The sequence below is a fragment of the Natator depressus genome, chromosome 3 (genome assembly GCF_965152275.1).
Source record: "Natator depressus isolate rNatDep1 chromosome 3, rNatDep2.hap1, whole genome shotgun sequence".
NCBI classification, from domain to species: Eukaryota; Metazoa; Chordata; order Testudines; family Cheloniidae; genus Natator; species Natator depressus.
Window position 1 is genome coordinate 74759338 of NC_134236.1, and position 27758 is coordinate 74787095.

General features: G+C 41.9%; 1 long non-coding RNA gene across 1 annotated transcript; it reads left to right on the forward strand.

Annotated features, from left to right (window-relative positions):
* The first annotated feature begins 14220 nt into the window (after window positions 1–14220).
* On the forward strand, window positions 14221–27470 carry LOC141983915 (uncharacterized). Its single transcript, XR_012638573.1, has 3 exons — window positions 14221–14329; window positions 26059–26146; window positions 27147–27470. It is a non-coding gene; the product is annotated as an uncharacterized LOC141983915 (long non-coding RNA).
* The last annotated feature ends 288 nt before the right edge of the window (window positions 27471–27758 follow it).

Genomic DNA, 27758 nt, shown 5'->3' on the forward strand with positions numbered 1-27758 from the left:
AACACGTGATAGTATGTAACAGTATGTGCAGCAATACATCGGTTCAGGGGAGTAAGTTAAAGGACGTTAATTTAACTTTGAATTTCCTTGCTTTTGGCAGTTTGTGACTGACAGTTTTTCCCATCAATTATTTATATATAGTTTTTTAAAATAAACTTTGTTGTGAAAAGGAGATAGTAATATACACATTAGATAGTAACAATGTATAGGAGCACATAGGGGTGATTAAATATATTTTAATGGTTTTTATAGTTGATGTTAAACCCAGAGGTTTGCAACTCTATCAAGCTTTATGGTTTAACAAGTAACTGTTTTGTTATATGTACTAAGTTTGAGAGCACTTACCAGCATGGCTGCAGTGACATTTTTTCAATCTTCAGAATCTATAGTATATACGTACTTTGGAATGCATGTTGATTTAGAAAACTGCATGTTATTCACTTAAAAAATACTAACTCTAAAAGTGCTGTTGTGGCTCAGAGTGCAAATCCTCCCTTTTTGTGTTTATCACTGACCTTGTATTATGTGGGGCTCAGTGATTTAACAGAGGGGAGAAAGCATGGTTACATCATATCCTTACATCTCATATTGCTGGTTGTAAAATGGGCTGTTGATAAGGGAAGTTGAGGAAAAGTTAAGAATAACCATAACTTTTTTGTCATATTCAGGCACTGGTCAGGTTGGCCGCTGTGAATTTGTGCTAAAAGTGTCTTATGAAATTTTAATTGGAAAAAAAAAATTCTCACTGGGCAAGTTTGTCATTTTTAAAACCTCAGTATCTTATTTGGAGCTGAGAGTGTTAATTTGAAAACTGATTAATTTGTATTCTTGACTTCAGAGACACTACTTGGGAGAGTAAATTTACTTACATGCTTAAGTGTTTGCAAGTTGTGTGCTAGGATTTTTAATGATGACTACCAAGTTTAATATAGATATAAAAAACTATCGGAGATTTCAAATTAGTACTCAAATATAGACAAAGGCTTAATAATTTTTAAGTACATCTGGAATTTAAAACAAAATATTTGAAAATCAACTTCTTCTTTACTTCCCTGCCCAGCCCTAAGTTCAGAATTCAGTTTGTCCCTTCAACAGCTGATAGCAGGGTTATAACCTAATAACTACTAAGGCTATTGCTTATAGCAGACACACATCTGTTTGCTACAGCCAATAGTAGGCACTATGTCCCAGATCCACAAAGGAATTTAGGCACCTAAATCTGGGCTTTAGATGCCTAAAGCTCAGTTTTAGGTTCCACTATAATCCATATAACTTCTGCTGAACCCTGTAGGCCCCTTCACTCACTCAGCACCTAAGTTTTCAGAGTAAAAGTTCCCTTAGTGCCTAAGTTTCTGCTTCCGAGCATGCACTCTGCTGCCACACTCTTACCTGCCAGGGTGGGTGCCCTAACTACTTGACTATAGAGTCATTCTCTCTCTCCATCTCCCTCCCTCACCCCTCTTCCTGGCCCAATGACTTTTTAAGTATTTATACACAGTGGAACAATTTCAACAGGAGAGAGTGAGGGAGCCTCACAGAGTATCCCTTCTCTCAGCGGTTAAAGCACTCCGCTGAAAAATGGGTAATACCCTTTGAAATTTTTTCTCATGCTCCGCCTCAGGGGGAAATTGAATCCAAATCTTCCAGATGAGTGCTCTAGCCATTGGGCTAAAATGGCATCATTTTGCGTGGGATGCAGCAAGTGCTTAACTCATTCTTAAAAGAAATGACTAAACTGCTTAACTCCAGGAGAGGGGTTCCCAGCTGTGGATTGCTAGCAAAGGTAGGTGCCTCCTAGGCATAGCCACCTATCTTTGTGAGAGTGGTCAGGCTTAGGAAACACCTCTCTCCTTAGCATCTCCCATTGGCTAGTTTAGGCAGCGCCCCACCTAGTGTGCTGGCTTTTGTGGGTTGCATTCTAAATTATATAGGGAGTCTGAGCACTTCGAGCCTTTGTGGATCCCACTGTTTCACTGATTTTCTAGATGCCTAAAAGTTAGGTGTTGCAACACTTACATACCTTTGTGGATCAGGACCTAAGTGTTTGCAGGATTGTGCCTTTCCTTTTCAACAGTTGGTGAGTAAACACATAATCCTGACTGCAGAAATTGTGGGAAAAGTCACCATCTCTGCTGAAGAATAATTATATCAGATTAAGATAATTTTATTCCAGAGTAGAGTCACTGGTCAACTGACCAGTCTAGTTCTGCTGGTCAGTTTCACCACATAGACAAATTCTAAGTTTTAATTTTTAAAAAGTTAGTTTCCTAGACCTTGTCTTTTGAAGGAAAGCTTGGAAATGTGACCTGAGTATAACTGATGCAGTGATGTTTGCCAGCTCAGGCATACATCCTGAAAGAGCTCTGAGTGATACTCAAGGCATCTCAATGTGATGTTAACCCAAAGACCCACCCTACCAACAACACTCCAGCAGAGGACTCAGTGTTGTAGATGCAGAAGAGTACAGTGGATCCATCCCACCAACCAGACATATACACTTCAGCTGTGAGGTGTATACTCGGGGGTGATAAACCTGCTGCCACCCAGCCTCTTCAGGAGGGCAAGGGGACCTCATGTATTCCTGAGGGGAGGGGGACCCTGATATTACTTCTGCAGAACAGAATGGGTCTCTATACCAGTGTTCCTGCTTCTCTGGGAAGGGAGGACCGCATGATGCTGGTCCCTCCAAGTGGGGGCAAAGTTGAGGGGGCATGTCATGTGTCTAGGGCCCAGAATTGCCTTAATCTGGCCTCTAGGACATGGCAACTGCATAAAGGACATTCAATAACATTTTAATACTAGTGACACAATCAGAAGATTGTGGTCATAATGCATTTAAATGGGTGACATTTTCTGACCTTGTTTATATTGATCCAAGTTCAAGAAGCATTATGAGTAAAAATCTGTGAAGAGGAATGGTGGCTTATGCATCTCTGAAAGCCTTCTCTTAATTTGGGCCTGATGCTTTTCATGTGCATAGCTCCCACTGAAACTAGAGAAATATTGCATGTAGAAGGACTATAAGGACTGAGCCTAATATAGTTTCAGAAATTATATTCAAGTACATGTGCCAGAATGCCTCATTTCAGAATTATTGTTTTGGCTTGATAAGTTGAGAGTAAGGGGCAACTAAAAGGAACTAAAATATTTAGAGTGAAAAAGAAATTGAACATTGATGGTGATTTGTGTTCTAGAGAAATCAGTTCTCCACCAAAAGGTACATATGTATAGGACAATTATAAACAGGATACCTGGTGGAAATCACAGATGGGACCATATTTATGCTTCCCAATATTTTACCAGAGTTGCTTGGGAAAACAGAGTAAATAAATTCAAATATACAGTAAAATAGTGAAGCCAGTATTTATTTATATTTAATATAGTTTCTATCCAAGCCGAAGACAGTGTGTACTTTAAAACACACCACTGATAAATATTCTTATTACAAATAAAAAAGAATAATTGCCAAGTCAAGCAAAATTTAATAGCCATATGAGCTCACACATAATGTGCCCATAAAAATATAAATCTATGAAATCTTTGACTCGCATACATATTTTTATAGTAGCCCAGACAAAAACAGAGTAAGAATATTTAATACCACACAAAAACTTTCACTGAAGAGTCTGACTATGTCACCCCTCTCTTTGCATCCCTCATTGCATCCTCTTCTTTGTCATATCAATTATAAGCTACCTGTCTTGATTTTCAAGGCCCTTAACAGCCTATCTCCACTTCTAGTATCTTCTGTCATTCACTAGTGAGATGTTGATGTCCGGCTCCCATGATTCCAGCCTGTATTGTCCACATGCTAAATTTTCAAACAAGTACTGTGTGTCCCTCATGCTTGGGAGGAGCTCCCCATAAATATCCACAAAGATACCTCATTGTCCTCCTTCAAATCATTTGTTAAAATTTTCCTTTGCCAGGATACCGTCAAAAAACTTGATAACAGTTAGGCTGCTGGTGTATTGAGACCACTATTGTTTCATTGTTGACCATGATGACCAATATTGTTTCATTGGTTCCTTGTACTACCTCATCTGTCTGTCTATATCTGTCTTTTGTCTCTTGTTTTATACTTACATTGTAAGCTCTTTGGGGCAGGGATCATCTTCTTGGTCTGACTTTTGTACAATGCCTAGCACAGTGGGGTTCAAATCCATGACTAAGGGTCCTATATGCAATGGTAATACAAATAATAATAATACTCAAGGGTATTTCATATCAGCATGTGGTGAGGTTAACCAGGGTCATTGGGAGCCTGAGCCCAGTTCAGCCACTAGAAGGTGCTGGGTGTGGTTGGCATAAATGGAGATCAAACCTATTTGAGGATGAGCTGGGCCTTCATAAATGAAGGACACCCAGGTAGTGGGAAGGAGCGTCGGGGAGGAGACCAAGGTGAGAGTTGCTGGGAGTTTCCTCTCTTGGGCTAAAGGTAGAGAGAAACCTGGGCCGAGGAGGTGTTGAACTGAAGTTTGAGGGAAGCTGTGATGGAGGCTGAAAAGAGCAGGAGGTTCCTGTGGGAACTAAAAGGAACAGATTAGACTCCAGAGGGAGGCCATGAGGTAGAGTCTGTAAGAAGCAAGGAGAGACCCTGGAGGAATACAGCAGGCATAGGATTCACAGGCAAAGGGCCTGGACAGTGGAACACTGAAGGGGACTTGCTTGCAGGAGCCTGATGTGAAGTCAATAAGAGGTCCATGGAGGCAGCAGCAAGGAGTCTGGTGGAGCAGATCATAGCAACTGGTTATAGGGTCTCTGGACTGAAACCCAGCATAATTGGGGGTCCTGGGTTCCCCCACCAGCCTCTGGGAAAGTGTGACGCTCCAGAGAAGGGGATAAGGGCAGCTGAAAACCCTGAGAGAAGAGGCATGAAGACTACAGGGCCCAAAGTTGGTGCTGAAGACCTTTTATAAGGACATTGAGACTATTATTTGCTGGATTTACAATGTTATTCCAGAATGGGTGAGACTAACCTTTGACCAGGCTGGAGGGCCAAGATGCAAGAAGAGGCAGACCAGAATGACCATCAATAGGGGGTTCTAGAGTGGTAAGAGCATCTATACCAGGCCCAGCCAGAAGGGGGTATTCCAGTGGTAAGTTCAGCCTCCTGCACAGCACTATCACTAAAACCCAAGGAAACCACCAGTAAAGGTAGCATTAGCAACCCTAAGAACCTCAGCTCACATACTTTAATGCCTAGCCCTTTTAATACCTAAAAACACTGACAGATTCCACAGCATTTTGTGACATTTCCTGTTTCTTTTTAAAAATGTGGGGGTAGTGTTGGGCAGGGATACTGAGGAATCAGCGTTAGCAGGTATGAGGGAGAGAGAATGGGGGAATAGGAGAACAGCAGGTTTTGACCCCCATACAGTCTTCTCCAAAGTTCCCTAGTGTCTACTTTCTCTGCCCAACACTTCCCCATCAAAGGAGTGCAGGCTGTGGTGAGTGGGATTTTTTTGACGGGGAGAGTCTGGCCATAGGAGGTAGGGATTGCAAAGCTCCAGTGGGTGCATGCAGAGGGGATGTAGGTTCTGGTTGGGGGTGCTGGGTTCTGGTAAGGTGGGGCTCAGGGAGAAGCAGAGTGTAGCCAGCTGATGGATTGAGCTCAAGATTAAACAAAGACTGTGAATGGCTAGCCAACTACAAAAGCAGTTTCTCCTCCCTTGGTGTTCACACCTGGACTGCTAGAAGAGGGCCTCATCCTCCCTGATTGAACTAACCTGGTTATCCCTAGCCTGATTCTTGCTTGCATCTTTATACCTGCCTCTGGAAACTTCTGCTACATGCATCCGACAAAATGAGTATTCACCCACGAAAGCTTATGTTCCAATATGTCTGTTAGCCTACAAGGTGCCACAGGACTCGTTGCCGCTTTTACCCATCCAGACTAACACGGCTACCCCTCTAATACTGGATTTTTGGTTTATTACAGGGCTGGCCTTACAGGTGCATGATGTGGGCGACCATCTAGGGCACCGTGGTCGGAGGGGTGGGGCACCGTCTGAGTGCCACAAGCTGCGGACCTGGGCTGCTGGAGTGGGGTGAGTGCAGGCAAGCCCAGGTCTGGAGCCCCCGACTAGCCGGGCAGGAGGCTGGTGATGCCATCCAGAGCTGCCAGCCTGGTGGTGAGGCACAGGCAGCAGGGCTCATCCCTGTGGAACCAGCACGGTCAGCCCTTGGATCCCCCCCTTCTTGCAGGCACGGGTGGTGGCCACTCACCCGCTCTCCTCCTGCTAGGTGATCAGGTGATGTATGGCAGGGGGAGCCCCTGGGCTCAGAAACTCCTCCCTGTGCAGTCCAGCTGGGCTCTGGGACCAGGAGCTGGTTCTCACTCCCTGCATCCCACGCAAATTCAAAGAAAGGACACCAAAACACAAGTTCATCCAGGGCACCATTTTCCCTAAGTCCAGCCCTGGCTGCTTATAACAATCTATAACCCACTAACAAACCCCCCTCCCCAGCTACTTCCCCCTCCTTTCCTCCCTGTGATAGGAAGGGTATTAATGGGCCCCTTCACCTTGAACAGTCTGTTGAAATATGAATTAACTACTTATGCTAAACAATCTGTTCCACCTTGTATTTAGCTGTGACACTCTGAGTTAGTTTCCCATACCTGAGTTTACACAGAGGTATTCTTCAAAAGCTTGTCTCTCTCACCGACAGAAGTTGGTCCAATAAAAGATATTTCACCTACCTTGTCTCGCTAATATCTTGGGACCAAGACAGCTACAACAACATTAAATATGTGGTGGCAGCAGTCAGTCTAATAAGACCCACAGCAAGGAAGAGAGTGTGATCAAGAGGAAAACAAAGCAGCACCTAGAGACAGAGCCAATAGGCGGCATGGATGGACTCTGACTACCAGGAAAGCTGAATTTCCAGATAAAACATCTTGCACAAGCATGGAAGCAGTAGAAGCAAGAGTTGGTTCTGTATACAGAGCTGACCATAGGGGAAAAAGGATGAGAAAAATGAAGGTAGAATCATCTTTATTATCACATTGGGGGGGGAAAGGATGAGATGTGAGTGAAACTTTGTTCCCAGGATCATTGCCCAAAACACTGGAACAGCTGGTAAAGGTGTTTAAGTGCCATGACCCCAGACAGAATAAGACTGTAGAGAAATACCATTTTAAAACCTAAAACCAAGTAACAAAGAGGGAATAGATAGATTCAGTAGAACCTCAAGTTATGAACACCAGAGTTATGAACTGACTGGTCAACCACACACCTCATTTGGAACCGGAAGCACACAATAAGGCAGCAGCAGAGACACACACAAAAAGCAAATACAGTATTCTGTTAATGTAAACTACTAAAAAAGTAAAGGAAAAGTTTTAAAAAAGATTTGACAAGGTAAGGAAGCTTTCTGTGCTTGTTTCATTTAAATTTTAGATGCTTAAAGGCAGTATTTTTCTTATCCATAGCAAAGTTTCAAAGCTGAATTAAGTCAATGTTCAGTTGTAAACTTTTGAAAGAATAACCATAACATTTTGTTCAGTTACAAACATTTCAGAGTTATGAACAACCTCTGTTCCTAAGATGTTTGTAACTGTGAACTAACTTACAGAAGTAAGAACTCTGGCAATCATGCATACCTTTGACAACATAAAAGGTTGCCTAATTAGGGACAGAATTGTTTGTGGAACACATGTTTCCATCTTACAAGGGAATGTTGAGAGAAATAGATCTAACCCTAGGGAAATGACTCCAAACAGTAAAGGCAGCTGAACTGTCCAGGGAAAACATCATACCAGCAGCCACTAGTGCAGAACAATTATATGGGGTCAAACTAAAGGTACCCAGGAGCCAGGACAGAGAAAGACCAATTGAGAATACAAGCATCATTGTCCAGCAGCATGGAAGGCCAAAAGAAAAATGCCCAGCCTGTGGGCAACAGTACAAAATGTATGAAAAACAGAACCATTTCATGTCCTAATGCCACAGCTACCCGAAGAAAAATAAAGCAGCAGTACATGCAGTGATTGAGGACATAGAGACTACCAATGAAGAGGAGGATGTCTGCAGGGTGACTTCAGCAGGCCCAAAGATTCTCAATGTACACTCACTACAGAAGAAGTGAGTGTACATTCAATTCAATCATTCAATTGCCAGTGAGTGTACACATTCAATTCAATCATTCAGTTGCTGGGCATGAATGCATATGCAACTATACATAGGCACCGACTCCAGAAGTGCTTCAGGGCTGGAACATCCATAAGAAAAAAAGATGGTGGGTGCTCAGCACTCACCAGCCACAGCTATTGGGCAGTATTGCCAATCAACTGCTTGGCTGTGCCCCCAATCAGCTGATCAGGGACGGAGCTGTTTGGTGGCTTGGGGAGGAACTTGAGGCAGAGAGCAGAGATCGGTGCACAGTAAAGGGCCTCAAGGAGGAGGCAGAGCGAAGGCGGGCCCTTGGGGGAAGAGGTGGAGTGGGGGCGGGACCTTGGGGTGGAGTACCCCTGGAGAAAAGGAAAAGTCAGCACCTATGTAACTATGCTATTGAATCAATGACCAATTCAATTCCAGCTGGATAGTGGAACCAGCTGCAATGTAATCCCAGCAATACTGATAAACAGCAATATTAGTCTGGAGAAATGTGATGAAGTGCTGGTGATACACAATAAAACCATTCTGGGATCAGTGGGCAAATGGAGCTGTCAATGAGAAACCTGCAAAATAAAAGATGTTATTACCTGGAGTTTATAGTAGTTTATACAATAATTGAAATATAAGGCTGGAAGGAACCTCAAGAGGTCATCTAGTCCAGTCTCCAGTGCTGAGGCAGGACCAAGGATACCTAGACCATCCGTGACGGGTGTTGGTCTAACATCTTCTTAAAATCCTCCAATGATGGGGATTCCACAACATCTCTTAGAAGCCTATTCCAAAATTTAACTACCCTTACAGTTTTCCTAGTATCTAACCTAAATCTCCCTTGCTACATTTTATCCAATTACTTCTTCTCCTCCCTTCAATGGACACGGAGAAAAATTGATCACCTCCCTCTTTATAACAACACTTAACATATTTGAAGGCTGTTATTAGGTTCCCACCTCTGTCTTCTTTTCTCAAGACTAAAAATGCACATTTTTTAAAAACCTTTCTTCATGGGTCAGTTTTTTCTAAACCTTTTATCATTGTTCTTTCTCTCTCCAATTTATCCACATCTTTCCAAAAGTGTGGTGCTCAAAACTGGACACAGCTGAGGCCTTATCAGTGCTGAATAGTGTGGGACAGTTACCTCCTGCGTCTTACGTATGACAATCCTGTTAATACACCCCAGAATGATATTAGCCTTTTTCACAACTGCGTCACATTGTTGATTCATAGTCAATTTGTGATCCACTATATCCCCCAGATCCTTTTCAGCAGTACTACCACCTAGGCAGTTATTCCCTCTTTTGTAGTTGTGCAATTGATTGTTCCTTCCCAAGTGAAGTAGTTTGCACTTGTCCTTATTGAATTTCATCTTATTGATTTCAGAACAATTCTCCCATTTGCCAAAGTCACTTTGAATTGTAATCCTGTCCTCCAAAGTGCTAGTGGCCTCTCCAAGCTTGGTGTCATCTGCAAAATTTTATAAGCATACTGTCCACTCCATTAGCCAAGTTATTAATGAAAATAGTGAGGCGCAGGACCCTGGACAGACCCCTCGGGGACCCCACTAGATATGTCCTCCCAGTCTTACAATGAACCATAGATAACTACTCTTTGAGTATGATATTTCTATCAGTTATGCACCCACCTCATAATAATTTCATCTAGACCACATTTCCCTAGTTTGCTTTTGAGAATGTCATGTGGGACGCTGTCAAAAGTCTTATTAAAATCCAGATATATCAAGCCTATGCTTCCCCTCCCCCATCCACAAGGCCAGTAACACTATCAAAGAAGGAAATTAGGTTGGTTTGCCATGATTCAGTGATATACAGAAGTACCACTCACTTTTGGGCAGTAGGGCCATGGAAGTCATGTATTTGATTGCAGTACACTGCAATATCTTCATTGTGAGAAAGGACAGAGAACAGTCACTGTGGGTCCATTCTAGCAGAATATTAGGATGTTTTTCACAGAGATGGACACCTACAGGGCAAGTTGAAGGTAGAAAGAGACTCCCACATGCAGCCTGTGAGACTTCTGAAACACAGAGTTCCATTAGTCCTGGTGGAGCCACTGAAGAAGAAACTGGTAAGCCTGCGAAGAAGAGGCATCCTTATACCTGTTAGAACAAGCACACAGTAGATCAATAGCTTCGTAGTGGTGAGAGAACCTGCAGGTAAACTGAGGCTCTGCATTGAAAATAAGTCACTACTGTTACCAACAATTGAGGACATCCTACCCAATCTATCCACAGCAAAGGTGTTTGTCAAGAAAGGATTCTGGCATATTGAGCTAGATGAGCCAGCCAACCATCCGATGACCTTTGTCACACTGTTTAGCAGGAACTGCTGGGTATGAATGCCTATAGAAATCAACCCAGCACCAGAGGTGTTCCAGTGTAAACTGAACCAGGCACCAGGAGGACTCCCAGGTATCCAAAGTAGCTGATGACATTCTTCTTGTAGGAGGAGGAGATGACAAAGAAGAGGCAATGCAGGGCCATGATACGAAGCTGCAACAACTTTTTAAACCAGTGCCGGGAGTGGAATATTAAGCTGAGTGCAGTCAAGCTGAAGATGCAGAGAACTGAAGTCCCCTACATCAGACACCATGTTGACTTCTGAGGGACACCAAGAAACTGAGAGCCATTCATGCAATGCCCAGATCAAAGGAAGTGAAGTGATTTATAGGAATGACCGACTATTTTTCCAGATTCCATGCACACCTATGGAAGCCTCTGAACCCTTGAGACAATTAATACACAATGATAAGGTGTGGGAATCGTCATTTACCCAAGAACAGGCATCTGAAAGAGTAAATAAAATAAAAAACGAGGTACCAGTCCTTAAGTACTACAGCCATGCAGAGCAGCTAGAGCAACAGTATGATCCCTAGAGGTCTAGGAGTGACACTTATCCAAAGCTAGCAGCCCACGCCATTTGCTCGTAGAGCCATGAGACACACAGAAAGGGGATATGCTGAGATAGAAAAGGAGCTACTGGCTGTGCTCTTTGGAATGGAACGAGTCCATCAATTCACTTCTGGGTACAAGAAAAATAAGGTACTGCCCATCATAGGCACAGACTCCATGGGTACACCAGGGCTAGAGCACCCATGGAAAAAAAATATTGGGTGCTCAGCACCCACTGGCAGCCCCATGGATCAGCGCCTCCCCCTACCATCCTCCTCCCCATCCCCAGCACTTCCCACCTCCCAGTGATCAGCTGTTCAGTGGCGTGCAGGAGGCACTGGGGAGGAGGGGGAGGAGCAGAGGCAGGAGGAGGCGGGACGGGGGCAGAACAGGGGTGGGAAAAAGTGGGGCAGGAGTGGGAGCTTGGGGGAAGGAGTGGAGTGGGGGCAGGCCCTGGTGTGGAGCAGGGGTGGGAAGAGGCGGGGCGCAGGCAGGGGTGGGGTCTTGAGGGAAGGAATGGAGTGGGGGCAGAGCCTGGGGCAGAGTGGGGGTCGAGCACCCCCTGGGAACTGTGGAAGTCAGTGCCTGTGCTGCCCATGATCTGAGGTGGTTTCTGACGTATAGAATCTGCTAATGTGGGTAAGAGGCAAATTGCCTGAGTTTCCTAAAGTTCTCTGTACTTTTATTTTTGAGTTGCCATACTCCAATCTGAAGAAACTCTACATTCCAGTGTTTGTTTATGGATGGTATGATGCATGCACAGGGCCAGATTAACACACGGCTTTAGGGGCTGAAGCCCAAGGCCTTGGGCTAAGGGGACCCCCGCAAAAATAAATCCATAATTATATACAATTTAGTGGTCACCAACCCGTCAATCGTGATCGACTGGTCGATCCTGAAGCCTCTGCCAGTTGATTGTGATCTCCAGGCTGCTAAAAGTGCAGTGGTGCAGCAGGGCCTGACTGCCACAGCCCCACACCGCTCCCGGAAGAGGTCGGCTGCTGGCATGTCTCTGCACCCCCTGGCAGGAGAAGGAGGGGAGAGGCAGCTCTGCGTGCTGCCCCTGCCCCTAGCACCATCCCCACAGCTCTCATTGGCCAGGAACCGGCCAATGGGAGCGGCAGGTGCAGCGCTTGTGGGTGCAGGCAGCTGTGCCAGCAGCCAGCTGCTTCTGGGAGCGGCATGAGGCTATGGCAGGCATGCAGACAGCCTACCTGAGCCCTGCTGCGCTGCCTGTGGTAAGTGCCTCCCGGTTGGAGCCTGCACTTCGCACCCCCGGCTGCAGCCCAACCCCCTGTCCCAGGTCAAAATCCCCTCCTGCACCCCAACCCTCTGCCCTAGGCTGGAGCCCCCTCCTGCACCCAAACTCCCTCCCAGAAAGAAACTAATATAACAGCTGTTCTAAGGTAAGAAGTAGGCTATTTTGAATTAACTTAACTATTCTGCATGTTTTAAAACTGAAATGTAACCACAGAACAGCTTTATGTTAATTAAAAAGCAAGTGTAGTATAGCGTTAATAGCTCGATGTCATAATTGTGATAATTTTGTTTTAAATTAGGAAAAAGACTTGTATACAGGGACCCCACAAAATCTAATAGCCCCAGGCCCACAGGAGAGTTAATCCGGCCCTGTGCATGCTGAACCAGCTCTTAAGGCAGGCGGTCTGTGACCAGTAGGAAGTCACTTCACTGCTTGGAAAAGAGGGACAGAAAAAACCAACAACCCACCAGCTAAACTGTTGCTCAGGATTCCAGGTACCTCCAACTAGAACGTATAGGTTGTGCTACTCAATATACCACATCTTTTGTCATTTGTTGCTGATAGCAATAAAATAGAATATATAGAAGCAGTTGCAATGGAGGTCCAACAAATGATTTAGGCTAAGATCTTAAAAACTGACTAGTTACTTTGGCTTCCTCAATTTCAGAGAACTCAGTTTGAGATATCTTAAAGGGTCCTGGTTTTCCAAAAGTGGTAAACACCTATGCTCTGAAAATCAGCCCTTTTCTGGTATCTGAAGGACACCCAAATACCTAGTCACCTTTGAATATTTTAATCTTCCTATCTACTGGTCACTCCAATGCCTATTCAGATGCTTACAGGAAGGTGTGGAGAGTTTAAATTAAATGCTGCAGATAATCTTTAAAATTAATAATCTAGTCTCTGGTGAGGTACTGTGGACTCCAGCATAATTTTTTGCAAAAATTGAACACTCAACTTTAGTACTTCTGAAAGCAAGATACTGGATTCAGCCAGAAATATTGTGTGAAATCCTGACTCCATTGAAGTCCTAAAACTGTTAGCAAGGTGTGGATGTTTCACATATTGTATTACTAGTTGAAAAGCCAAGGAATGTCCATCATTTAACTGATACAAGACTGTTATTAACTTGTCTTTAGGCCAGTACAAACATTAAAAGACTGTTAATTAAGTTGCAGTGCAAGACTTGTTTCCACACAACAAGCCTCATAGGTAGTTTTCAGTTTAAATTCCGCATTAAGTTTGTTACATTACCTATAGGAACAGCAGTATTTCTGATCCAAGTCCTTCTATCGAAAGTAATATTCTTTAGTCATTTCCTCCAACCCATATACAGAGCTGTGGATCTTTTCCAGAGAAATGCAATAAAATGTAGGCAGTAATAGATATAAAACACATTTTTTAATTTACTAAATACTTATTATGACTTTGCTCTTTTCCTCCTTTCATGGTACCTAACTTAATGAGATGTAAACTGAAAAATGCCTTGTGATGCTGGTTTTCTAATATCTGAGTATGGGGTTTTGAAGGTCCTACCACCTTCCAGAAGATTGCAAGGGCAATTGTAACACTGACAGACTCTGGTTGTTGGCAGGCAGGATCAAACCTGGGGCTCTGGAACTAAATGCATGAGCTAAAAGCCATATAGCTGTTAGCTGAGTCAGCTTATGCTCAGATCAATCTGTTAGTCTTTAAGGTGCCACTGGACTCCTTGTTGTTTTTGTGGATACAGACTAACACGGCTACCCCCTGATAGCTGAGTCAGTGTGTCTCTGTCTCTCTCGCTCTCTCTCCTCCGCCCCTCAGCCACTAGATGGGACAGAACACCACACCCAGGAGGTGTGTGGGTTATACAATCTTAATTTCAGTTTAACAACATTTTTGTAAGTAAATATACTTTATTTCACAGGGAATAATTTGTCTGTTGATGACAAGGCTCACAGCGTTGTTGAGGGGCAAATCTGCTGGACCCTACATCTTTTAGTAGAGTGGAGAGTGGTTGGCTGTTTCAGAGGAGTAAAACCACTCCCTGCCAGAATCCATGTAAGTCACCCTCTCATGGAAAACTATGAAGACAAATACAAGTCCAGAACATGTGCAAAATCTCAGTCTAGTGAAGCAACTATCTTTATGATTCCTGCCATGTTACCTGCAGCATTGATAACTCCCTAACACAAATGTTATTACTCGGACACAGTAGCAAGAGCAATGTTTCCACAAGAAATTTCTTCAAACATTTTGGGGGGGGGGTGCATTTGGCAGAACAGTAATATAAAAAGAGAACAAAATGTTATTGCTAAAATGCTACCACTCAAAACATCATTATGGGTATGGCTACATGTTGTGATTCACGATGGTCAGTTCTGCCTCTGCCTATCAACCTGCAGAACTGTCAGGTCAAAAATCTTCTTCCAACTGGTTCTTTCTCTGGTATTAAAATACACCTCTCTTTCAAGTCAGGCAGAAAGAGTTTTAGCTGGACAGGTAAAAGTCTCCTATAGGTGAAAATTTTCAAAAGATGCTCCTGAAATATTTGCACAAAACATGCAGCTACCCCTTCAATATATTCAGTCACAACTTCAATTGGTTGACATTACCATATAATGCCCAAACAAGAGAACAATTTTAAGTGAGCAAATCTAGAGCATGACTATCTGTGAAAGAGTGCAAATGATTTTCAGCACAGGACACAAATCTTATTCTTAAATGTAATGAACATGTGTGTTTATTTTAAGGAATTGGGGACCCAATGCATAGGAAAATGTAGTATCTCTAGATGTATAAGGTTCTCCCATTGCACTTTTTAAAACAGTTTTTCCCCCTCCCCTGTACACCTTTGCATATCTGAGTCCCTAATTGCATGCTTACCCTAAGCTCTTTGAAAATTGGCCTTTGAAAATCTCAATATGTCTTCTAGCTTTATCCACAGACACTACATAGTTTGTTGTCTGATAGGCTTATTAGGAATGTAATGAGCTAGGATCTATTGTGGACAGGACTCCACTGAGAATTGTCTGAGGTCAGAGTTACTTTGTTACTTTACCAGGATCTTGGCTACCATGGCTGCCAGAAGAAGGTTATTACCCCTACCTCCCTCCACTAGCCCTAGAGACCTCCACTCCACTGTCTGTCCTACTGCCTGGCTCCCTCCCACTCTTGGCTTCTTTCCTCTACATCTACTGGTATTTAGTATTCACTACTTTATCCATTACTCAAATAATTGTCTTTTAAATGGATTTTTCAGCTTCCTAGTTCCAAGTAATCCATTCCCTTCCCAAGATTCTTCTGCAATTGCAAAAAACAATATACTGTATCTTCAGCAATTATTGCCAATCAGACAATTTGCATATTGATAAATCATCAGTTTGATTTTTTTTTAATGCTTTAGTATCCTCAGTTAACATGGTGTCATCTTGATTAATTGTTATCTCTTTGTTATCAGTTTTTCTCATTTCATTCTAGAAAACTAAAGCAAATAGGAATATATCTAGGAGCATAGGAGCTAAATAGTAAAAAGCTGACAGTTTGTAATTTTATTAGAATCATTTTGGTAACAACTCCTCTGATACCTATTATATGTGCTCATGAATAGCCACTATACCAACACAAAACATCTGCTAGTCTGGATGAATTTGAACTCCCTCTGATCTGGTAAGAAATGAAGAATAATTTACCCAGCCATAATTGAAATCCACATGTAGTCCTGATCCAACAAAGATGATGAGACTTCATATGGGCCCGGAAGTCCATACTAGAGGATCCACTGCAAGATCAGGGTTTTATGTATTCAAGTACTGCAAGAAAGAACTGTTGTCTTATACATTAAATGGACACTGTCAACTAGTTTATTTTATTTTTAACCTATATTTTATAGGGTATTTACAGGTGAGTACACAGGCTAACATATATGTAAATATAGTACAATATAATCCTAGAAAAGAATATACACAGCATTTGGTTTTTATCTGGTGCAATATTATTTTCTCATAATTGCACAAATAGTTGGTGTAGTTCTTGTAATCAAGTAGATGCACGATAATTTGCATTCTGATTGAGAGAGATGGTGCTATCGCCTCACATATAAGTTTCTTAGTATTTCTCATAAGCCTTTGATGCACTTACTCAGGTTCTCACCTCAATATTAGAGGTGACTGATAAGTTTTTTGGGGAAAATTAGTGATTTCCCCCTCATCCCCCCAGCTTTTGTTGCAGTTTGATATCTGTGAAAAATTTCTTGCCAGCAATAGAGCTGGTCAGAAAATGGAAAACATTTTCTGTATGTACTCCCCCCCCGCCTCCCTCCCCCCAAAATCATTTTTTTTGACAGAAGATTTTTGCCCTGTTCTATTTAGTATATAAATGAAAAGACTATCATCTTTTTGGACACAGTACAGGGATTTCCATGGGACATGAAAAAAAATTGAAATCGAACTTTTAAAAGAACCATATTTACCTGACCTCTATTCTCAGTAGAGGCAATTGATAGATTAATAAATGTTTTCATCTTTACTCCTCCTTTCATAAATGATTGAGCTTACATGTACTTTGCCACTCTCAGTTAAGCTGTGTTTTGTTATGAAATCTGGTGAAGTGACGATTCCACTTCGTCCGTTCCATAGCTTAATAAACTGAAAGTGTCACAGAAGGTTGAACTTTGGCCTTTTTCTTTTCTTTTATTTATGACTGTTCAAAATTAGTTTACTTTTGACACCATGTCATGTCACAAGTGATTGGTATCAATACAACGGTAACTGGGTGAAATGTAATGGTCTGTGATATACGAGAGGTCAGACTAGATGATATAATAGACTCGTCTGATCTTAAACTCTATGAATCTTTGACAATGACAAAGAATTGCAAAAAAGAGTAACAGTTCTAATGCTGCAAAAGGAATGTTATTAGACTAAAGAAAGTGGCATTGTATTATCTGTAAAGGTACTTTCTCTGCCTGCTTCATTGCTGAGTTTCTGCCTATCTTTTTCTTCAGTCCTTTCTGCTGTAGACTTGAAGAAACATGCACATGCCCTTGCAGAGAGGGAAAAATATAAAGCTTTTAATCCTCATTGTGACTTTATAGTTGAATCACAAATACTTCATCAGCTAGAAAAGATATGTCCACTTCACCCCGTCAAACGCTTTCTCTGTATCCAGCAGTGACAGGGCAAAAAAGCCATCTGCAGAGTTTGTAATTTGGGAGAATATTATCTGAAATCCTTCTTTGGTTATCTGAGCTGGAACTTCCTTTTATAAAGCAGGTAGGTATCTAAAATAGTTATCTAGGTATCTGAAATAGTTAATTAGTGGGATTAGTATATTTTATTTGGTAGAGCCAATAAAATCTTCATCAAAAAAGGAGATGGTTCAGGAAGAAACATATTTGGGGAAAATTCTTGTCTTTGGGCAACGTTTTGGTGATTGCTGTTTGTGAGGTTTGAAGGAGGTAGCTTGACATTTGAATTTATGAGAGTGATTCTTGTAAGTTTTATTACACATTTGTTTCATTAAATTTGTGTAAGAGTCTGTCTCATTAGGAGGGGTTTATGTATTCTAAGGGGTATGATGCCTCCTAATCCTTCTGTTTCTAATGGCTTTGTGGGAGTTTCCGCCTGGTATTAAGTAAGATTATTGAGCTTGGATGTTTTCAAGCTATTCTGAATTTTGGAAGTTGGATTAGGTTCTTCCTACTATTTGGTGAAAAGTTTCTATACCATTTATGAAGACTGTGATTATTTCTTCTTCATCGTTAGATATCTAATTCTGTATTGGATGGAACATATTGTGGCTATTGCTGCAGGGGATTCCTGTTTCTTAGGCTAGAATGCTAGTAGTGTACTTGAGCTACTTCTATATTCATAATAAGTTTTTCAATACATATTGGCACAACTGGTCTGCCAGAGACAGGATATTGAATCTTGGTTCACAGAGCACTTAGGAACCAGTAAATTCTGACCTGCCACCCAGTGACATGCTAACAGTCACCAGAACTAGACTCTGAACTCTGACAGAGGACTCCAGTCCTGCTCTCTGATTGTCAGAACTCTGAGGGTCCTGATTGATTCCCTGCTTGTATTTAAACTAAGCTCAAGACCAGGCGGTTGTCTATGAAACCAAGTTTCCCCTGCTTAGGACTGCTTTCCTTGTGCTACCTGTTCCTACTGCCTGACTCTGACCTCCTGGTAACCTGACCCTGGCTGATTCATTAAGCCTGATTCACCCTCTGGCCTGTCTCAGACTCTGATCTCCTGGTATCTGACCTGGCCTGGCTCCCAACTAGGTCAGACTGCCCATCCTGGTCATCGTATGGTTTGTTTTTTCTCTTAATGAGTTTACATGTCTAGAGTTTCTTCTGATTGTGTCATTTTCTGTCTTGCTTTTTCCTCTCCCTGAAATTAAGGTATTATTTTACCCCTGAAGACTGCTTTTAGGGTTTCCCTGGGAGGGGTTTACTGCTGTTTCTCTCAATTCTTATTAATTTGTAGGAAGTATTTTTTGGCATATTTATGATATGTTTGAAAATGTGTCTCCAAAAGTGAACTATTTGGATGCCAAGAGTCAGAGCTTGCAAGTGGCAACACTCCTATTGAAATCATGGAACTGGAGGATTCTTTCATTGATAAGAGCATGGCAGAATGATATGAAAAAAAGGGAGGATTAGGAATGAGCAAAGATCTATTCAGGAGTATAGTGAAAAAGCAGTGTGAGGGACAACTAAAATTGCCTGTAGAGATGAAGCTAAGGGCTGATCTAGGAGTCATCACAGTATCTTAGGCCTCGAAGGGACCTTGAGAGGTCTTTTAGTCCAATCCCCTGCACTAATAGCAGAACTAAGTATTATCTAGACCATCCCTGACAGGTGTTTGTCTAACCTGCTCTTAAAAATCTCAATGATGGAGATTCCACATCCTCCCTAGGCAGTTTATTCCAGTGCTTAACCATCCTGATCATTGGGAAATTTTTCCTAATGTCCAACCTAAACCGCCCATTGCTTCTTGTCCTATCCTCAGAGGTTAAGGAGATAACAACCTTATAGGCACTTGAAAACTGTTATCATGTCCCCTCTCTGTCTTCTCTACTCCAGACTAAACAAACCCAATTTTTTCAATCTTTCCTCATAGGTCATGTTTTATAGACCTTTTAGTCATTTTTGTTGCTCTTCTGTGGACTTTCTCCAATTTGTCCACATCTTTCCTGAAATGTGGCACCCAGAACTCCAGCTGAGGCCTAATCAACATGGAGTCAAGTGGAAAAATTACTTTTTGTGTCTTGCTTACAACACTGCTACTAATACACCCCAGAATGATGTTTGCTTTTACATTGTGGACTCATATTTAGCTTGTGATCCACTATGACGCCCAGATCCCTTTCTGCAGTATTCCTTCCTAGGCAGTCATTTCCCATGTAGTATATGTGCAGCTGATTGTTCCTTGCTAAGTGGAGTACTTTGCATTTGTCCTTATTGAATTTCATCCTATTTACTTCAGACCATTTTTCCAGTTTGTCCAGATCATTTTGAATTTTAATCCTATCCTTCAAAGCACTTGCAACCTCTCCTAGCCTGGCATCATCTGCAGTCTTTATAAGTGTACTCTCTATGCCATTATCTAAATAATTGATGAAGACACTGAACAGAACCAGACCTAGAAGTGATCCCTGCAGGACCTCACTTGATATGCCTTTCCAGCTTGACTGTGAAGCACTGATGACTATTATTTGGGAATGATTTTCCAGCCAGTTATTCACCTACTTTATAGTAACTCCATCTAGTTTGTATTTCCCTAATTTGTTTATGAGAAGGTCATGCGAGACAGTATCAAAAGCCTTACTAAAGTCAAGATACACCACATCTACCACTTCCCCCCTAGCCACAAAGCTTGTTACCCTGTCAAAGAAAGCTATGAGGTAGGTTTGGCATGATTTGTTCTTGACAAATCCATGCTGGCTGTTACTTATCACCTTATTATCTTTCAGGTGTTTGAAAATTGATTGCTTCATTATTTGCTCCATTCAGTATCTTTCCAGGTACTGAAGTTAAGATTATTGGTCTGTAGTTCCTCAAGTTGTCCTTATTTCCCTTTTTACAGATTGGCACTATATTTGCCCTTTTCTAGTCCTCTGGAATCTCTCCTGTCTTCCACGACTTTTCGAAGATAATCGTTAATGGCTCAGACATCTGCTCAGTCAGCTCCTAGAGTATTCTAGGTTGTATTTCAACAAGCTTTGGTGACTTGAAGACATCTAACTTGTCTAAGTAATTTTTAACTACTTCTTTCCCTATTTTAGCCTCTGATTCTACCTCATTTTCACTGGCATTCACTGTTAGATATCCAATCGCTGCTAACCTTTTATGCTTCCAGCTGAAGTGTAGACATACCCTGAAACACATTGTGACAAAGTTTGAGAACTCCTGGCTTATAATATTAAAGCTGTCCTTTCAATTACTTAAGGTGTGTTAAACTCATTTTTCTTTAACCATTAGGTGTCTCTCTTCTCTTGTTGTTAGGACCCTCTCCATTTTAACTCCACGTCCCAATTATATGGTTTGCTGTATTTATTTATTTATGTTTGGCAGATTCTCTTAGGCTGTTGTGTATAGGTTGCTGCTACTTTTCATTTTGGTGCTTTGCTGATAAGCCTGCATTTATGCCAGTGTTTTTGTCTTTGGCTCTCCTCCTTTTCTCCTTTCTCCTTCATTGAATCTTGGTAATTGATGCCTCAAGCAGTGGCATAAGTAACTGAATGTAAAGCTGAAGTCTTAAGGCCTGTTTGATGGAGTGTTTTGGTCACATTGGGTGACATAAACGGAGTGAGACTGGTTTGTGATATTAGAGCTAAATAAACAAAGTGAATTTCAGGTGCTGAAATTGAGTGCAACATAATCACAGCATGCATGTTGAAAGAGAGCAGCACTTGCCTTATGTTAAAATTGAAAAACTAAGCTTGCTTCATATAGCAGGTCCCAAATGAGCCCCTAAGGCAAAGCCACACTGACATGTTGGTACAAGGACAGGTACTACACAGTTGAAATAATGGAACAGAAAGTTCTGTGTGTGTGGTTTGAAGGGTGGTCTGCAACTACAGTTGATCCAATATGTGTATAATTTGTCTACTGAATGGAATGCAGGTGTTTAATGGAATGGAATACGTAATACATCACATTAATGTACATCTCTGTGTGGCACAAAAATATATTCACCTGAAGTCCAGTTAGCACTGAGAAATGAAGTGAATGCAGAATTTGACCAGATGATAAAATTCAATGTCATTATACAAATTCTATAGCATCTTTTAGGAGATGCATTTTTAAGAAACTTCCTTTTTGGGATTGTCTCTGCATCTGAGGTGTACCAAAGCATCATGTCCCAGCTCTTTGAGGATCTGCTTGGGGTACAAGTAATTGGTAAGGATATGCTGATTTTGGACAAAAATGATTAACAACACAAATGAAAGACTCTGTAATGCTAGAATCATAGACTCACAGACTTTAAGGTCAGAAGGGACCATTATGATCGTCTAGTCTGACCTCCTGCACAACGCAGGCCACAGAATCTCACCCACCCTGAGTATTCTGTAGTGTTGCAAAGAAAAGAACCATTAATAATTTAAAGTATTAGTTCCTATTCAATTTAAGTTGAAAGAAATTAAAATGTAATTTATTTTTCATAGTCTGCACTGTTAGTTCACTTCTGAATTTCACTTACCTTGAACAAGAAAACTGCCGAGTGAGTTTCACTTTTGTTTCTAGTTAGTTTCATTTAATGTCCGACTGACCCATATGCAGTACTATACATTTTTTTTTATCTTGCAGAATTTCATAGAAATTACTGCTAGTCCTTTCAGTCTCTTGTTACATGGCAGTCTCCTTCTCTTCTCTCACTTCCAAGCATTTTTATTGCTCTTCTCTCACCTCTTACAGTTTTTGCTTTGTCTTTTTTAGATGTGGTGACCAAAACTGAAAGTAATTTTCAAGGAGAGGATGTACTATCAATTTTTTAATATAATGGTATTGTACTTTTAATGCTGTTATCTGTCCCTTTCTTTATATTCTCTAATGATGGGAAGTTTTAAGGTTGGCACTGTAAGCTATTTGTGTCATGAATTAATAATGCTAAAAATGATGAAGTCATTTAAACATTTTTTAAATGAAACTTCCTTTCCTCAGATTTTTAATAGGGTGTATGACCTGCAAGTAAAATCCAAAGTCATCTCCTGAGTTTCCTGATTAATGGAGAATTATCTTAATTAAAAGGAAATCAGAAAGCCAATCTACAAGTGTGAATCCTGTTCCTTTTGCTAATATAATAGGGAAGAAAAGCACCACTGGGGATGCCCTACTATTTGCAGAACAATGGGAAATATTCCCAAATGAAGTTAAATCATATTAATTGTCAACACTCTCTTCTATCCTAAAATGAACATACAAATAAAATGTCAAAAATAAATGAATAATGCAAAAAAAAAAAAAAGCATGTGATTATGTACTATCAAACAATATGACTATGGGCCAGATCACATACCCTCCCATGGAAGAACCTACAAGCAGGAACTAGGAAGAGGAATTCTCTGTGAAGTTCTGTAGCAGAATTTTCCTCAAGTTGTTCCTTTGGGATCGGGAATTGACAGCATATGAAACAGGAAAGCATTTGAAGCCCCAGGCCCTGCAGAACCCTGGAGACACAGGGCCATTCACACATAGGAGCTGTGACTCCAGGATGACTCTAGAACCCTCTGGCTCAAATGAGGCAATCCAGTGCCAGGGCTTCCCCAGCTTGCAGCTTCCCCAGGGATCTTAGCTCAATCAAGGCCATTAATGATGCTTGTAGCTACATTATTTATTCATTTACTTGATTATTTAGTTACAAAAAATCACCAGGAATTGGGAGATGGGTACGGGCAACATATAGACTTCTGGTCTTGCCAGTTCCTTCTTGTGGAACCTGGACTTGATGGAGAGATCTGATCCTCAGAGGTTGGCCCCCACTCCTATTCCATGTGGAAAGGGGAAAATCCACACATGAAATATCCTCTTTGTGGGCTGCTCTGTTGAGTACAGTCTGGCTCTTTGTTATTCACCTCTCTAACAAGGAAACAGAATAGAAAAATCAGCATTGATCATAAGAAAGAAAAGATACTGATATACTCAAGTTTTGCTTCAGACAGACTGATACCTCTAATGTTAACACAATCATAAATAAAGCTGCCATATACAGAAAGAGGAGAAGAGAGTGTACAGAATTGAGGTCAATAGTATTTTCATTTATCTTTTCTATTTTGACAGTTTTGTTAGGGAATTAGGAAATCAATAGAGACTAATTTCATTGGCAAGGATTAAAGAGTACATAGGAAGGAACACTCAAGATTGTATAGATGCTTTCAAGGGCATTTTGAATAAAATGTACTTTAAAGTGAATGGAACAGTTTCTGTGATCTAATTGGTTAATATACCAAGCATTAATTCTCCAGAAAATCTCAGTATGCATACAAAGCACTAAAATTGACATCAGAGACATCAGGAACCTTTATTTTCATAAAATAATAATAAATGCCCATCTAATGCTCCGAGGTCTTTCACAAAAATCAAAATAGATTATAATTAAATACAATTAGTAATTTCAATGTAATATGATAGAATGCCTTAATAATTGCCTACCAATCAATAATGTTCAAAACTTTCCTCCATTTTATCTGACCTATCACATCCCACCTTCTCCCCAAGTACCCAGAAGAAAAGAGAATGTTGCAGATACTCTGGAAGATTAACCGATCAGGATCTAGCAGACCATGATGTTATGAGAATTCTAGAGTTCAGAGGTCTTTATGGTTACACATTGATGATTAGGAAAGAAAAAAAAAGGCAGGAGGGATAAAGACAAACTATTAAAAAAATCTATATGTTCAGCTAATGTTAATGTCTCTTTGCCACATTTTACTCATCATCTTATCCCTTCTGATCATTAATCTATAGAAAATGCTCTCCATACCTCATATAGCATATGTATTATATTATAAGTAGTTATACGATTAATGGACAAGCTCTGGCCATTGTAAGTGTAAGTGGTGGCTTGTGCTGGGGAGCCAGCCCAAGCAATGAAGTGATCAATTTTTTGGCTAGGTAGGTGAGGTGCTATAAACTGGTTGTGTTATAGAGAGAGCATTCTTTGTTGGCTTCTCTTTCTGTAAATAAAAACAGATTAGATTTTTATGTCTGATTTTTAGTCTAGAGTTCTGTGGACCTAAAGAATGAAGTATCACAACTCAGCTGTTGCTTACAGCAAGTGGAAGAAAGGATAAGACTGAGTGTGACCCTGCCATTTTGCCAGCACAAAGGGCCTGTAAAGGTGGCTTAACCAAATTTCCTCAGTGTGTGTGGGAGTTCGTCATTGGCTTAGAACTGCCTCAGTCCCTGACATAGGGTTGTGTTGCTGGTGTGGCCAGTAGGGAAGGAACATAGCCAGAGCAACATGTGCTCTCATAACCGCATTGGTCATTGGGCACCATCACTGATGAGCAATCAACCAATTGTCTCCACCTCTGACAATTGTGTCAGTGCTTGCGTCTTCGCAAAGTCCATTCCTGTCCACTCTTTTATGTTGTCAATCCATCTCTTCTTCTGTCTACCTCTTCTTCTCTTGCCCTGTACTGTCCCTTGAAGGATGATCTTGGATAGGCCAGATGATCTTGTTACATGGCTGTACCACTTCAGCTTGTGCTTCTTCACGGTTGTCAGGAGGTCTTCATATGACCCAGCAAATTGGGTGATGATGTTGCGGACCTCTTCATTAGTGACATGGTCGAAGAAGGAGATGCCCAGGATTTTATGGAAGTATCTCATCTCTACTACCTGTATTTTCCATTCAAGTTCTGCTGTAACGGTCCATGTCTCGCATGTATACAGAAAAATGGAGATGCCCAATGCGTGCAGCAGTTTCAGTTTGGATTCCAGGAAGATGTTCTTATTCCTCCAAATTGGCTTTGCCACTGCTGCTGTTGTTTGTGCAGTTCTTGTCCGAATTTCTGCCTTGGATCCTTCATCAGTGATGATTGCCCCCAAATACTTGAACTGTTGCACTATCTCCAGCTCTTGTCCACTGACAGTGATATGTGAGCTGATCCCATCACATTTGTTTGTCATCAGCTTGGTTATCTCTGCACTGATTTCCATGCCATATTTTGCAGAGGTTTCATCCAATCATTTCACAAGGTTGACAAGTTCATCTTCGCTGCCTGCCAGGCCATCAATGTCATAAGCGAACCAAAGATTTGAGATTGTTCTCCTCCCAATGCTGACTGTGCATATGTGATCTTCTAGGGCATCAGTCATTATGCGCTCCAAGTAGATGTTGAACAGTGTGGGTGAAAACAGGCAGCCTTGCTGGACTCCCAACAGTGGTACGAAACCACTCTCCTATTGTGCCATTGACGAGAACTGCACTGCTGGCCTTGGCATACAGTTGTTTAATGGAAAGAATAAGCTTACGACCAACATTGTACTTCTTCATGGTTGCCCAGAGAGCTTTGTGCCATACTCTGTCAAATGCCTTCTTGAAGTCAACAAAGACATGGTAGATGTCCTGCTGGTGTTGTAAATACTTCTCACATAGAACACGAAGGTTGAAAATCTATTCTGTGGTACTTCTTCCAGCATGAAAGCCAGTCTGTTCTTCAGCGACGATATTCTCTGCTTGTGGCTTCAATCTGTTCAATATGACTTTCAACATCACTTTGCTGGGATGGCTAATTAAGCTTATGGTCTGGTAATTTTGACACAATTGCAGGTTCCCTTTCTTTGGCAGAGTGATGATTAGTGACTGTGTCCACGTGGAGGGCCACTCACCGGTCTGCCAGATCTTGTTGCAGATCTTGGTGAGTACATCTATTACTATTTCTCCTCCAAATTTCATCAGTTTGGCTGGGATGTTGTCAATACCTGTAGCCTTTCCGTTCTTGAGTGATTTCACAGTGGTCTCCGCTTCTTCATGTAGTATTGGAAAGTCATCCTCCTCTGTTGAATCTGGGCTGTCCAAGACACTAGGATTTCCATTTGTCTGGTGGTTGTATAGATCACAGCAGTAGCTTGTCCACCTATTGATGATGTCCCTTTCTTCTGTAAGACCGTTCCCTTCTTTGTCTTGAATTGTGTTAGCTTTGGTCTATCTTGCCTTCATCAGATCTTTTACAACCTGGAAGACTTGTTTGCTATTTTTATTATTGATACACTTTTCAATTTTAGAGCATTGTTTTTCAATCCGTATCTCCTTGGCCACCTTCTTTCCCTTCTTGATCTTTCTGCCAATCGCTCTGTATTTATCAGCTCCCTCAGTGCTGTTCTTGTCTCTCTTAAGTTCTCTTCTAGTGTCACACATTTGTAGTATTTCATTTGTGACCCATGGTTTTGTCTTCTTACGATGTTTCCCAAGGATGTTCATTGCTTCCTCATTCATTACAGCATTGAAATTGTTGGTCATTGTTTCTACATCTTCCTCTAGAGCAAGCAGTGGGGCAAATTTTCCGCCGATTATTGCTTGGAATGACTCCGCAATGTTTTGGTCTCTGAGTCTTTCTAAGTCAAATTTGGTTTTGGTGAACTTTAGTCTGACGATTTTCCTTAGCTGCAACCAAAAATTTAGCATCACAAGGTCGTGATCACTTCCAATATCAGCACCAGGGAAGCTCCTTGTTTTAGCTCTGTTAATCCCAGAATGAAATCGGTTTTGCACCATGGCTGTGATGTAGACCTTTAGGTGCATGTTATGTTGATCATCTGGATGCTTTACATGCTCCTAATGTGTTTGCAAGAACCAGATTGTGATAGCTGGCAAACTCCAAAAGTCTCAATCCTTTCTCATTTGTTACCACATTACAGAAAGGGCCACAGTAATCTCACCAATCTGAGCCTAGGAGCCGCTGCCAGACGTGCCGCCGCTTCCGGGAGCCACCCAAAGTAAGCACCATCCGGCCAGAGCCTGCACCGTGAACCTCCTGCCCCGAGCCCACTTCCTCACCCAAACTCCTTCCCAGAGCCCAAACCCCCTGCCCCACGTCGGAAGCACCTCCCTCACCCAAACTCCCTCCCAGAGCCTGCACCCTGAGCCCTCTCCCACATCTCAACCTCCTGCTCACACCCCAAGCCCCCTCCCATACCCCAAAGCCCTGCCTAGAGCCTGCACCCCTCCCGCACTCCAACCCTCTGCCCCAGCCCAGTGAAAGTTAGTGAGGGTGTGGGAAAGTGAGTGATGGAGGGAGGGGGGCTGGCGTGAGTTGGGGCAAGGCCTCAGAGAAGGGGCAGAGCTGGGACATGGCCTTGGGGCAGGGGCGGGGCAGGAGCAGGGCAAGGGTGTTTGGGTTTGTGCGATTAGACAGTTTGCAATCCTGCCTGCTCCACCCCTGCTGTACCTCCTTCCCCACTCCAGGCAGGGAGGATACAATTCTGGGTCCTTCCATGGAGTGCCGCCTTCCCCGTGGGGGGCTCGGACAC